At 35.4% G+C, this 14336-nt stretch overlaps 1 long non-coding RNA gene across 2 annotated transcripts in view; it reads left to right on the plus strand.

Moving 5' to 3' along the window:
• LOC119708423 overlaps positions 1 to 14336 on the plus strand; it is a 45876-nt gene that overhangs the window by 21755 nt on the left and 9785 nt on the right. Inside the window, exon 4 of one of the 2 annotated variants that reach the window (XR_005259075.1) lies at positions 175 to 299. This is a non-coding gene — a long non-coding RNA (uncharacterized LOC119708423). Of the gene's footprint in view, positions 1 to 174; positions 1326 to 14336 lie in introns of those variants that run through there. The other variant, XR_005259074.1, reaches the window with a different exon arrangement.

The following is a 14336-nucleotide window of genomic DNA, read 5'->3' on the forward strand; positions in this document are numbered from 1 at the left end:
TTGAGGAACATATGACAGATGGTTATGGTAAGATGAAGGTAATGATGTGAAGTACATCCTTGGACAATTTTTCCATTGTATTTCATGGCTGAGAGATATTACCATTATGTCCTTATCCTTTTCATTTTTCTCACTTCTGCCTGTGATTTTTGGAAACCACTTCCTTTCTTTTAGTGCTCTACTGGATAAAAGAAGTCAGAAGAAGCTTCCAGGAGGATGAAGTCAAGGCTAGTTATGTGCTGGAAAGAGTGCCACCATAACTAACAAAATAATACAAGGTCTACTGTTAATAAAATGAGGTCAGTTCAACTGAGGTCAAGACTCACAGTTGAATTGGATTGCAGCTTCATCACACTCTGGTCAGTTTAAGATGTAGTTGTGAAATAAGAAAATAATTGTTGCACTAAAATGAAAACACAAGGAAGGAAGTAAAAGAAATTGCCTTTGGACTCAGAGAAGTTATTAAAAAATAGGAAAACAAAATACTACTTTGTAAGTGTTGCAAATATTTTTTTTCTATCTCGGGATTATTAAACTCCAGCACTGACTGCTTGTGACAGTTCAGTAATCATCTGACCTTTGACAAAAATGATAAAAAGATTAAAACATTCCTGTTTTTCTACAAAAAAGGTGGCTGATAGACCAAGAAAAAAAAAGGGAACATAATTAGCTGCATGGATCAGATGCTACATCTCTTATTTTATGAAGCAGCACACTGCTTCAATTATCTAGTGTTTATGCTTTTAATCCAGTCAGTACAAGACAAGCAAGTTTTGAAAAAAAGATAGACATATTTCATATGACTGTTATTACTGTCATAAAGAATTGATCATAGAATCCTAGAATCATTCCAGTTGGAAAAGACATTTGAGATTATTGAGTCCACCTGCTACCTAATACTGCTGTGTCTACCACTAAACCATGTATAAGTACTGCATTTACACATCTTTAAAATACCTCCAGGATTGGGGACTCAACAAGTTCCCTGTGCAAAAGGTTTAAATTGCAGAAAAAAAATTGCTTTCTCACAACTCAGAATTTAACTGTGGAATTTCTTCACACAGAAAAAAAAAAGCTAGAACAAATTCATAAAATAAAAAACAGCTGAGTCTAATTTGAATTATCAATGTATATTTGAAGGGGTTTTTGTCCAAGTATGACATCCAAGCAATTCCTACAGTGGTTGCTGACAAAAACTAGAAAGTAAAATTGACTTATGCACAACCTTTCCCTCATGCTTCTACTCCTGGCATGCAAGTAAGTTTTGAAGAAAAGTACTAGAGGAAGCAGAGGTTCTTTTTGGTCCAGCAAGGTCTTTGTTAATTGTACAGTGATCTGGGAATGTAGGAATTTTATTCTTACCTTTGGATTATGAACTATTTTATTCTATTTTTTACCATAGTTTTTAGACTAAATACAAGTTGCTTTTTAACTTTGATTTTTATTTATAGAATGAAAAATATTTACTAATTACTTAATAGAATTTTTTACTTCTTTATTATAAGCTTTTCCTTTTCCATATAATCACAAGACTCAATATTAAATATGAAATTTTCTTACGCCATTTTGCACATCACTTTTGTTCTTCCTCAGTTTTAGTTCAATTTCATGTTACACATTTCAGCTGTACTTCAGGTATTGATACCTAGTAGTCTTTTTCAGTTTCCATTCTTTTGAGGCTTTAATAGTAAGTGTGTATCTATCTGCTTGAAGCCAAAGTGGCATTACCCCATTATTGTTTATTGAACATGTTATATAGAAAACAGCAAATATAATTTTCATTTCTGTGAACTCTGTAAGTGAATGTTAGGGATCCAAGGGCCTAGTAAAATTCTTACATGAAGCAATGACTTGAGGTTACTTTGGAGAAAAAGCTCTTTTTTCAACCTAAATAATTCTATCATTCACTGATTTACAGTAACACCAAACAGTTTTTCTGCCTTCTTGGCTGCTCTCAGAAATCTTTTACCCTTCCTAAATGACACCAAATAACAGCAAATATTTCTACATCAGTTGCAGTGAAATGAAATTCTTTATTATGTGTGTAGACTTAGGAGCAGTGCTCTTCTCCCATCCTTTCTACTCTCTGCAGGTACAGATTTTCATTTTTGGATTTGGTACCATTTCTGTAGGGTGCCTTGATAGAAAACCTTATTAAGCCCCAGTAAATATATGCACTTCTAACAATTAGATCTTTGTTATTCTTAAAGTTTAGGGTTGTATTAATACCAACATATTTAATGTGTTTACAACTGTTCTCTGACACTTGAGCTCAGAAAAGGGCACAGTTTTTATTTTATATTCTCCAAAACATGTGGCTTCATGTTGAGAATGCTCTTTGGGGATTATGTAAGCTCTTAAGTTGTAAACAGGACAGTGACAGTTGGCATGAGCCAGTAGCCTTCCATAGAGTATTCTAACAGTTTATTGGTAAATAGAATCAACTCCACTGCCTAGGAATGTTCCCAGAGTAGCCACTGACTTTTTTTGAGTATTGTATTGATTTTAGATGGAAAGTATGCTCTCTATAGAATCTCCATTGATTCTTTTCCCTTTTCCATCTCCCTCTCTGTCTGTCTCCTCTCTCTCTCTCTTCTTTCCCCCCCTCCACTGCCCCTGTCAGTCTTAGAGTTCCAATCTTTACAGTTTGCCTGAAGTTAAATCAGATTTGTCAGTTCATTTTCCTGGTTCTCTCCTTGAGTCTTTTAAAATTGATGTCCTATTTGATCCTTTCCATCCTTCTGATTTTAACTGGAAGTTAGAAATTTCATATTTGATTACCTTTAATGTTCCTGGCTGAATATCATCTCTTCGTGTCAATGTCTTATTAATTTTTTTATTGGTTTATCTTAATAGTCATTTGCCGACATTTTAATTTGAAACACTTCTTAAAGTGTTCCCTGATTAAAAAAAGAGAAAACCACTATGGAGACACATTAGGGGACCAAATACACTACATATTTAGCTGTTCTGCTATACACATTTCTTCCTTGAGTGTTTCTTTAGCACTTGTATCATCTTTTGAACCTCATTAAATCTTTGACAGTGTTCCTGTGCTGAAAAATCCTCTATTGGAAATTTTCATGATGTTAGTAAGTCCCTCCTAAACACTTCAAAATGGCAACATTTAGCTCAGCATCATATATTCTCTTTTCTCCTGCTTTCCTCATTCAGACTCAAATTTTATCTTTTGAATAATTTCTGGGGGTTATTCTTTGGTTGTTTGATTTTGTGTATTTTTGGTGAGTGTATTTTTGTGTATCATTGGTTTTGGATGTTATTTTTAAAATATTTCTAACAATCCCCTATGTTTAGCTGTTTACTAGCACCTTTTAGCCTTTTAAATCAGTATTCATAGAGTTTACTTTGTATAAGGTTTTTAATTTTCTATACTGTCTGTCTGAGAGAATTTAGACATTGACTCACCTCAGTCTCTTTCTGACTTTAATTGTAACTATTTTATTTTCATATGTAGCTTTTTTTTTTCTGAAGTGTGAAATTACAGTGGTAGCTTTCTGTTCCATTTTATCATGCAAAGCTGTTTAATTCTTATATTTTTCAAAGGTGACCTATTTAGTTCTTTGCTGGACCCTTTGCACAAGTAAGTAAAGCACTGTAACACCTCAGTCTTAGGAGCCCAGCAGGGATATTACACAGGAGTTTAGAATCACAATTCAATGCTTGACTTCTTTTACAACAGCTCGAGAGCTAAACATCTCAGAAAATGAATGCTAAAGCTCCCATGATCAAAATAGGTAATTAAAAATTCCAAACAAACCAAACTAGAGAAAAAGGCTTAATATGGTTACCTGGCTTAACTTCCCATTTTCTCTTTGCCTGCAGGAGGAATGTGAAGATCTTTCAGCCTACTGAGGTTCCTTTATATTATGTCCTAATACCAGGGAAAGACTAATATTCGTGGATAGACTTTATCAGCACCAACCCTTTGGGCTTAAAATAGTGATAAAGTAAGTGGTAAAGTCTGTAAAGGAGTTTGGCATCCAGGCAGACTTCAGCTCTTGGCTTTTATCCTGTGAGATTTCAAAAATGCATGAAGTCAGTTGAATATCTTCATCATGAAGTTAACACAGTGCATTCTACTCTATGTGTCAGAGAGGAGCATGTAAAAAACTACTAGGGCTGGACAAGCAAAAAAAAGCATGTGTATCTGTAGAGGAGAGAGGCCACTGTGAGTCAGGAGTTCTGCTTCTTCTTCTGTTTATACATTTAGGTGCTGCAAGTTAGAACCATATAAGGAATTCTTTATATAGCTAAAAATTCTCGCTGCTTCTGACCCACTGCAGGGATTTCTGATGTCTGAAACACAGAAACAGATAACAACAGTAGCTGTTAACTCTCTTTGAAGCAGCAGCAGAAAAGGAGGTTCTTTGAAACAGACTGTTGACAGTAAAAGATAAAAGATTTAAATAAGACATAATGGTGAGATGATTCCTTTTTTTTTTTCTGTCCTCTGCACCCCCACTCCAAGCACAGTTCTTTCTGGCCTACCAGCTGAGTGACTGTCCCAGTTCCTACTTTCATGTTCATCCCTCCAGAGGAGCCTGGTTCTTTGCACAGATTCATTACAAGGCAGTCTTCTGTGTCACACCATCTTGTTCAAATAGTATAATAATTTCTTTATCTATATTCTTGGCCCAACTTTCCAGAAGCCATTGTGGAATCAGTGTTTGTTTGTAAGTGTAATTAAAACATTTTTTTTTAAATGCAAAACAACTTCTATTTCAGGGAATTTGATTGTACTTGTCAGTTGTTGGTTTTCTCAAGAGGACAACAACTATATGTTGGCTCCTTTCTTGCTTAAATGTCAAGTTCATTATGGATTATGAGCTAATACGTAAATAAGGAAAGAAATAAGCATGGCTTTCAATTTAGAAACAGCTTTTTACTTTGGTAGGTGTCAACTTTCGACATAGTCATCATCCCATTGTTTCAAGAAGTTTTGGGGTCATGTCATAAACTCCATGCAAGTTTGTTACTAAACCAGTTCAAGACATCCAGCTGTAGAATAAAACCAAACATTGAGACTGAGCAAAAAAAATTCTGATTTGCTTCAAACCTCTTCTTCCACTATAAAATTTATGTAAACTCAACTTACCCTGCTACCATGAAACATGAATCAAAACTCTGTATCAGGTGAAGGACAGAGGAAGGTTGGAGCTTTAGTATATCAGTTAGTGGGATAATACAATGATGTTTTTTATATATGAACAATTTTTATGAGTCTTGAGAAACATAAAGTTTGTGCTTCAACTACACCAAACATCTCTAAAAATAAAGAGCAAATATACAGCAATGAAGTGTTCAGTGTGTTAAGCAATAATTTCGTGATGCCATTCTGAAGCACAAATTGGTCATTTTTTTTTTGTTGCTTCCAAATGTTATTAGGACAAATGCTTTTTTATTGATGTTTATGAATAGTAACTGACATTTCAAACTAAACCTTAACTCTACAGATTGTTCTTTGTTAGATTTGTACATGACTGAAGGCACACAAAAATGTCCTGTAATGAAAGCATTTTACAGTGGTTGAATATCAATGTGCAGTATGCAAAGTTCATTATAATGCTGAGCCTACTAGGAAATGTGTCAATTTGTAATGTTTATGGCTGATAATGTCATCAGAATAAGTTCTGATTTATTCCCACATACACAGCAAGAAAAGATGACACTTAAATAAAATTAGAGTTTTCATATTTCTTTTTGCAGGTTTGCTACATAGCAGAAACAAACACTTATCATTAAGAAGGCTGAATTAAAATTTAATGCAATAACCATGAAAGTATTGTCATTCACAGCATACCTGTAATGTAATACATCCTGTGCAGTATGACTCTCTGGAGAAATTCTCCTTATCTTCTTTTGTTCATTCATGTATATTTCAGACTGCACTCTATTCCAATATCTTTATTTAGGACAATAGCATGGCTACCAACTCCAGCTGCATTTTGAGAATGACTCAGAGAACTTTAGAATCTTAGATGTTCAAAACAGATATCCCTACTGAGTAGCTACCCAGAAAAGCATTAAGAAATTTGACAACATGTTGGAGTGCAAGAAGTTATTATAATTGATATGTGGGAAAGGAGATAAGAAACAACTCTAGCAACAGGCAAAGAGACTCAGCTGCTAAAAGAAAATGTCAAAATCACAGGTCAATGCTACTTTGCTTTGTGGCAGATAGACATAATTTGCTTCTTTTCCAGAGAAGAAAGGAATGCCTTTGTTAGCCTTTACTCAAATCAAACTTGAAGTATATCCAAGGTACGTCTATGAATTTTTGGTAACAGAAAAGAACCCAAAATTTTTATAGTTTAAAAGTTTTCCCATTACTGTCATAACCAAGCTGCATTTTCAAAACTAGCTTCAGTAGTTTTGAAGTATTTTCTTTCTGTACAGAAGTAAAGTTTAAAAATATGGTCTATATGTTGGGGCTTTGTATAATCACACTCACCATCCTAAAGCTGTGATTCCTATCCTTTACTCCCTGTTTTCAGGTAACAAAACACAAGAATGATTTTTGGAAACTAATTGGGATATGCTTCTGCATTACAAAAAAAAATACTGATGAAAATAGCAAGGTTTGACATGATGAAAACAGCATTAGTTTTGAAGAATAATCTAAAGAGTACATTCTCAAGACCATACTGAAACTAGCATCTTAGGTCTGAGTCCCATGTTAAGGTTTCTGATTGTCATTATCCACTTCAGCTTAATTTATCCTTTCAGGAAAGTTTTTAGAGCTTCTGCTTATGTGCAGAGATGGCCTTGCCAAGACAAGAGCTTAACAAGAGCTTAATTCTCAGCTGCTGCTCTCACAATTTAGAGTTAGGTTCAGGTATATTTAATAGAAGGGTCTCTTCTGAGATGCTTGACATACAGAAGTTCCCAAATACAGGGTTAAGAATTGTTCAAACCCCCGATGTTGTAGCTGTAGGGTTTTGCTACTTGGTCACCCTCGAAGAGGGTTTTGCTGCTTGGTCACCACAAAGGGACAGAGCTGACTTCAACTCTGTAAAGCTGGAGAAATAACCTCTCTGTCAGTGACACTTTTCCTGTGCTATCCATTACATTACAAAGAAAAGTAGAAAGGATCAGGGTAAATGCGAAAAATTTTTACTGAAAACTTTTTTCCCTTGTTTATTTTTTTTTTGGAAAGAAAGACATATCTGGAAATAGCAGGAAATTCATATGTTAGTGATTAATAACAATTACTAATTAACATCAATTCTTAAAATGAAGAAAAATCTAAAGCACTTCTTTGAAAAAAACAAGACTCTATCAACACATCATGGGATATAGGTTCCTCCATCATTGTGGCCCTAAAGTTGAAAGGATTGATGAGTTTTTTTCTGCCCAAGGAGATGGTTCCTGCAGATTTGAAGACCTGCCCTGGGATATACTTGTAAGATATTGCTCATCCTTAGCCCTGTTAATAATTATGATGGGGTTAAAATATTCTGTCTCCTAGTTCTACAAAGAGATGTAGATAATCTGTCTTGAATGAGGGGTATGTTATACATTACTCTCTTCCTTAGAGTCTGGAAATAAAGGAACAAAGGATGTAAGTACTTTTGTCTCTCTCAAGGCTGAAAGACAAAGAAGCATCCTCAGACACTGAAAACCCAACTACTTGGTGAACAGTGTCTACTATATGTTTTATTTACTCCTTATCAATTTCTTAAGAACCAAAAATTAATGAGAGCTAAAGCTTGCTGCTCTCAAATCCTCTGTGGCCAGAGAGCAAGTTCATTTTTCAGGCTGCAGCAATGGTACAGGACTGTTCATGTAGGTAACAGCTGTCCAAGGGTAGAGAAAGAAGTCTGCAGGAGGATTTCTGATCTGCTAGCTCAGGTTGCTTGCCAGCACATTTGTTTCAGTTCTTGATTACTTCTGGCATACAGTGCTTGGGGGTAAACTGAGCAGGGAAATCTCATGAAATCTAAAATAGTCTTGATCAAAATAAGTAGGTTGTTTTGGACTGCTTACTTTAAATGCCTAAGAAACAGTTCAGTATATATCTACAACCTCCTTCCTTCTCTGAAATTTAATCTGACTCAGGTATTCTACATGATCAGTCCTTCCTCTCAGATATCCAGAAGAGATTTGTTGTTGTGTGTGCCTGGGGCAGGAAGGTGCATCTATTTTGCTTTGAGCAGAGTGAGCTCCTGTGTATGCAGCAAATAACCCTCAGTGTGCTTTCTGGCAAGGGTTAGCACTACAGGACTATGCTGTCCAGGATTTTGTTTTCCTAGATGAGAAATGTTGGAGCAAGGCAATGTGATTTAACCTATCTGCTCAGAGCAAAGGCAATTATTTCTTTCTCTCCCTCTCAATCCTTCATGGCTGTGGAAAATCTATTAAAGTAAACTTTACCTTTGCTGTTGCCACCTGCCCTTCTCCCACAGGAATCCTGTCTTCTTCTATTTCTATCTTCACTGTCAGGGAATTCTAATATATTTGGCTACTTGCACTGTTTTCAAGAACACAGAAAATAATATCAAAGGTCAAGTGAGGAAGAAGAAGGACTGGATCAGAAAAAGTCAAACCTACCCAGAAGACCAACTGTTCCCACACTGTGGTATTTTTGGCAATACGTAGCAGGGGCAGGTTTGCAATGTTATTTCAGCAACAGCTGCGGTTTTAAAGAATTACCAACCATGTCTGGTAAACACATGTGCTCTGGCAAAATTCATCCATCACAGAAGCTTCAGCTGTGAACCTTTCCTAGCAAACTGTCCTGTAAACCAAAGTTATTCCTCTGAATGGGAGAAATATTTGTTGACCTGGAGGCATCTGCTTAGAGAAAAACTGTGATGGCTGTTCTGGGAAGTGTGTCTTACAAATGTTAAACTCAAAACTTTGACCTTTAAGACACTTGCAGTAGATGGTGTAATTTCTTCAGGCTAAAACTATCTAGATGTGTAAAGCTAAAATAAGCCAGTTAAAGCAAGTTAAACTCTAGTCACCTAACTACTGTCCAGTTTCCTACTTCAACCAAGATTAGCTACAATAAGACCAGACAAGTCTAGACAAGTCCAAGCAAATGCTTAGGCCTCTCACAACTTATTTCAAAATAAATCATATTCAATAAATCAACTGCTAAATCATAGCAGTTGTGTATAAGAGAAATAATTTTAAACATTCTAGAATAATGAATGTGTTCATTTGTGTTTTTCATCAACAAAGTCACATAACAGGGTTTAGAGGCTTAGTTGGTAAATATTTTTTACAAAACAGAAGTGTTATTTTCATGCCACTAACAGGCTTAGCTAAAGACTGTACACCATTTATAACACCTTAACCACAAAGCTTGTGTTTTCATGAACTGTGTTAATTTAAAATAAATCCTCTGCTGAGCTGATTAAGAAGGTGTATTAATCCCAAATAATTCCATGTTGAGCTCACTTCTTAGATGAAGGGCCTAAATTCCCATTGTTCTGAATCTTTTGTGCTTGTTTATATGATAATGATGGAAATACTACTAAAAAGATTACACCAAAAGTTGCTGTGATTATTAACACGTGTCATATTATGGAGCTAGATTCTTTTTCCAAATCCTCAATATTTGGTTATGTGTATGTAGTAGATGCTGTATACACAACGCTGGTTCTATACCTCAAAAGAGAGGGGTCGGGGATAGTAATGCTCCTGAACAATACCCTGAGGAAAGTCAAGTTACTTATTTTTGATCAGAAATATGCAATTTATGAAATCTTAAATAAAAAAACCCTCTCTATTTACAAGAAACACTGAAGAAATTCTCTCTAGGATAAAAGAAAACTAGAGGACTTCAGTAATGTAAATATTATTATTATAATGCATTTCTGTTTTATTAGAACTCCTCTGTAATGCCACTAAAAAAAAAAAAGTTAATGTCAGTGCCAGCTATGTGTTCTACGTAGCCTGGTTGTTTTACTGTTATCAGTATCTGTTGATACTGATATTTCCTCCTAGAGGTGATTGAGAAATAAGGAAAGTGGAAACTTCCTATAAATGCATAATGCCTGAATGTCATGTCAGATATGTTAGTCTAAACCTGAAATGCTCAATTATTTTCTCATACAAAATTTTTCCAGACAACCTAAAAGATACAAAACAGTAGCAGGACATAAATGCTAAGTCATGGTCTGAAAAAAAACTATTCCTCTCCCTGAAGAGGAACCCTGATTTTCATGTCAGGTCATAAATGCTTTTCCAGCCTCATACGGCTAAACAAAACATAATTCCAACTGAATCAAGCTTTACAATGTCACTTTCCAGTGTTGTTGACATGATCACTATTAACTGCTTCCCTCAAGGTGGCCATTTACTATGTAGAAACACAACTTTTCTGAAAGCTCCCCAGCTGGCTCAGGGCCCTTCTGTTTGACCTGGGAGTCTATCACACATGGCTCTGAAAGAAACAGAGGCTTCTATCTTTAGCATTCCAGCTAATCAAGTCAGATTGTCCATAGGGAAAGGCAGTTGAATATCTGTTTACTGTAGTTCATTCACATGAATTTGTCATCAATTCAAGCGCCAATAGCTGGTGTTCTCATGGCAGTCCCTCCTTTCATAAGCAGTTTCATTCCAGACACCCTCCCTGCCTGACCTTCCAAGAATTTTGAGTACTCAGAATTCAACTCCAAATCTAGGATTAACAAAGTAATCCAACTCCAGTTGAATATTCTGAGACTAATTTTCCCCTCAGACAAACAGCATGAAGACAATATATACCAAAAAGTTTCTTAAAAAGAAAGCATAACAAAAAAGTTTTTATGACTATATGTGCAATCATATTTGTTTGCAAATAAGAACTATAAGATTTTAATCCTATTGTACTTCTTTGAAGTATGTAGAAAATTCTTTAGCTTTTTTAATTTTTTTGGCTTTCAATTGCTGACATACCACTGTAATGTGTAATTGCCAGTATAGAAAGGCACAGTGCTGCACTTAGGCCATATAGTACTGCCTTAGAGGAGTTCCAAAGAAGTGTATACACCATTTGACCCTACCCATAGTACCTATAGAATCCCAGGGACAGATTTTCTAAGTACCACTTAGACTTCCGCTTCTACAAATCAAATCAAAAATCAATTCATACAGGCAGCTGTCACAATCAAGTCTTTTTGTGCTACAGGTGTGCGTCCACTGACAAGAACACCTGATATAATACCAAATCTTCAGCAGCCAGGATACCAGATCATATTTTAAGTTGAGTTTTCAAATATGCAAAAACAATGCTAGCAGAACCAACATGGTAAATTAGTTAAAGCCTCACTTTAGCATTGTCTTATGCATCCCTTTTGTGCATGCATGCATCTTCCTTGTCGTTTTTTGGATATGTGTCAAAAATTACCTTAGGAGCAAAAGCAAGCTTTAGACAACTGTTACAAGACCAACAGTTTAAAACCACTGCATTCTGGGCACACTATTCTAAATTTTGCTAACAGAGGTTGAGCAAATTTAGGGCAAGAATTGAGCATTTATCATCTATTAATCAAAATATTATTAAGCCATGCAGTGTCTTTACCGGTAAGGGAGGAAAACACTTATAAATATCATTTGAAGTTTAATCACTATAATGAGTTTTTGGCACATTTTTCAAAACACCTGCTAGCAATACTGCAACATCCTTTCTAAGAAAGTGGATTGCTACTAATTCAGATCTGATTTTGTGGATAATATAGGATTTTCAATAGGCTTGAACTCCTTAGGGTGCAATAGTTTTGCCATCATCATGTCTAGACTACTTTATAATTTGTAAGAATGGAATAGCTTCTGAAGCAATATCATCAGCAAGTAAATATGAAGGGTCCTGATGTACAAGTGATCCATGGGACTGTCATGGTCAGGCTACATACAGCAGTCTTCTTATTTCGGCATTCAAATGCTGTAGCAAATTGTCATTTCTGCAACAATAAGAAACATAGTTATAATGTGGAGGCTTGACTATGATCCGCGTCCTAAAGATCATTTTCTGCCATGAAATCTAAAAATTCTGTCGTTTTACATGTCATTGCCTTCTAGCCAAAGAAACTTTTGTTAAACTGGAAGGAACTCTTTCTCTTCCATATCTTTTCAGTAACTTTATTCTTTGTTGCCTTCTCCAAGCATTCCCAGAGAAAGCAAAATAAGTAAAGCAAAAATGTAAATTGCATGTCAGGAGTTATTAGGAGAGAATTGAAGTACAAAATATAGAAAACTACTGTGCCATGGAATAAGTTTATGTTTCACCTGCTACTTAAATCCTGGTTCCTTATCCCAGGGATATAAGGAGAGGTGGAAAGGTCAGATTCAAGAAGGTCTCTACTTTAATCACAATATTGGGCCTTCTTGCATTCAAGAAACAACTAAATAAACTAGGACTATCAAGCAATCAAGGGAGATATGATACAGGTCTACAAAGTCAAAGTGGTTATAAGACAGTGATTCAAATATATTATCAGAAATTAAGTAATGATGATAATAACAATAGCAGTAAAGGTCATAATTCCTCCTATAATATCCACTCTGGAAAGATGAAAGTTTAAACTAGTTGAAGGGCAGACTAGATGTGTGTAACGAAGAGAAATCTAATGATACACAGAAGTGAGACATGGCTTAGAAAGCTTCCAAAATGGTTATGGATTTAAAATGCAGAAAATCTACCATACATGCTAAATTTAGTTTCCTATCTTTGTAGTTTTTAACTGCTAATATAGGCAAGGTATTAAATCTGTGACCTAAGCCAGTAGAGCTGGTTTTACATGCTCTGTGACTTTTCCTGCCATTTCTTTCAGTGCCTCTGAAGCCTTTCAAACAGGCCTACAACCTCTTTATCTGCTGTCACTATTCTGGTTTTGCTACAGCTTTTCAGAGCAGATGTGTGCAACTGGGAGCTGCCACAGGTAGAAGAAGTGGAGATCATTCACCAGGGCAGTAGAGGAAAATGCACTGCATTACTATAAGGTTATCATTAAGCTAAAACTAGCTTGATTATAGTTTTATGCAGTTCATGCTCTGCAAATGCTGACACTGAAAATCATTCCATCAGTTCATTGTCAGTTATTTGATTCAAGTACAAGAATCTGACAATGATGATAAAGAAACAAGCTAGTTTAACATGCTGGCTTATATTGATCAGATCATGACCAGTATTTTCCCTTCAGTGCAATGGGATTTTGGCCTCACGGTTCTATATAGACCATTCCTTTGTAGAGGACTATTTCACTAAGTTCTTTTTTTTCTTATAAGCAAGTTATTATTCCATCCAACACTAGTTAATTTCTCAAATCATTCATATTAAAATCAAATGTAACCATATCACTGCTGATATAATTTGGAAAATACTCCTCAAGATAATATAAAATATTTTTGAAAGGCATTCTAGCTTCAAGAGGTTACTTTCAAGATTCTGTGTTTTCCCTGTGCCTGCTTTTCCTTTTCCTCAGGTTTTAACTTTCCACTGTTCTAACTGGTACTTTTTTGTTATTACTCAGGTTATTATACATGACTGGTCAACACTGTCTTATATTGCCTTAAATAATTACTTTACTTACAGATAATCACTGTATGTGTAAATACACCATATATGTAAATAACTGGTGTTTCTGAGCCCTGAGCAAAATTTGAGAGTGTATATTGCTATCAAACATTGCCTGTTCCATTACCGGTTAAAATGTTTTATTAAAAATTCTGTGTTTATATTAAATTTTTAATCAATGTATGTGCAAGTCTTATTTATCTACTTTTAAATATGGAATAGGTGAAGTAAAACAAAAAAAAAATGTTTAATGTTTTCACAGAATGGGTCAGGTTGGAAGGGACCACAGAGTGTCGTCTGCTCAAAGCTCCCTGCGCAAGCAGGGCCATCCCTGAGCACATGGCACAGAATTGTGTCCAGATGGTTCTTGGATATCTCCAGAGGGGGAAACTCTCCACAACATCTCTGAACAATCTGATCCAGTGCTCAGTCATCCGCACAATGAAGAAGTTCTTTCCTATACTCAGGTGGAACTTTTCTGGTCCATTGCCCCTTGTCCTATTGCTTGGGACCACTGAAAAGAGCCTGCTCCATCCTTTTGACACACTGCCTTCAGATACCTACATAAATATCTATATAATTTTTCAATGGTATTTGGCCTGCAAGACTTAAAGCAGTTTTCCTTGCTAAAATAGGTACTGTGATCATTTGTATTTAACTCAGAAGTTTTAGGCCTCAGTGGAAATATGACTTTTCTACAAAGCATATGTAGATAACAATGATGTTATTATAACAATAATAACAAAAGATAACAACAGTGAAGATGTAGAATATGTAGATAATAATAGCAGTAAAGTAAATGACCATTTAC

Source organism: Motacilla alba, chromosome 1A (genome assembly GCF_015832195.1).
Source record: "Motacilla alba alba isolate MOTALB_02 chromosome 1A, Motacilla_alba_V1.0_pri, whole genome shotgun sequence".
NCBI classification, from domain to species: Eukaryota; Metazoa; Chordata; class Aves; order Passeriformes; family Motacillidae; genus Motacilla; species Motacilla alba.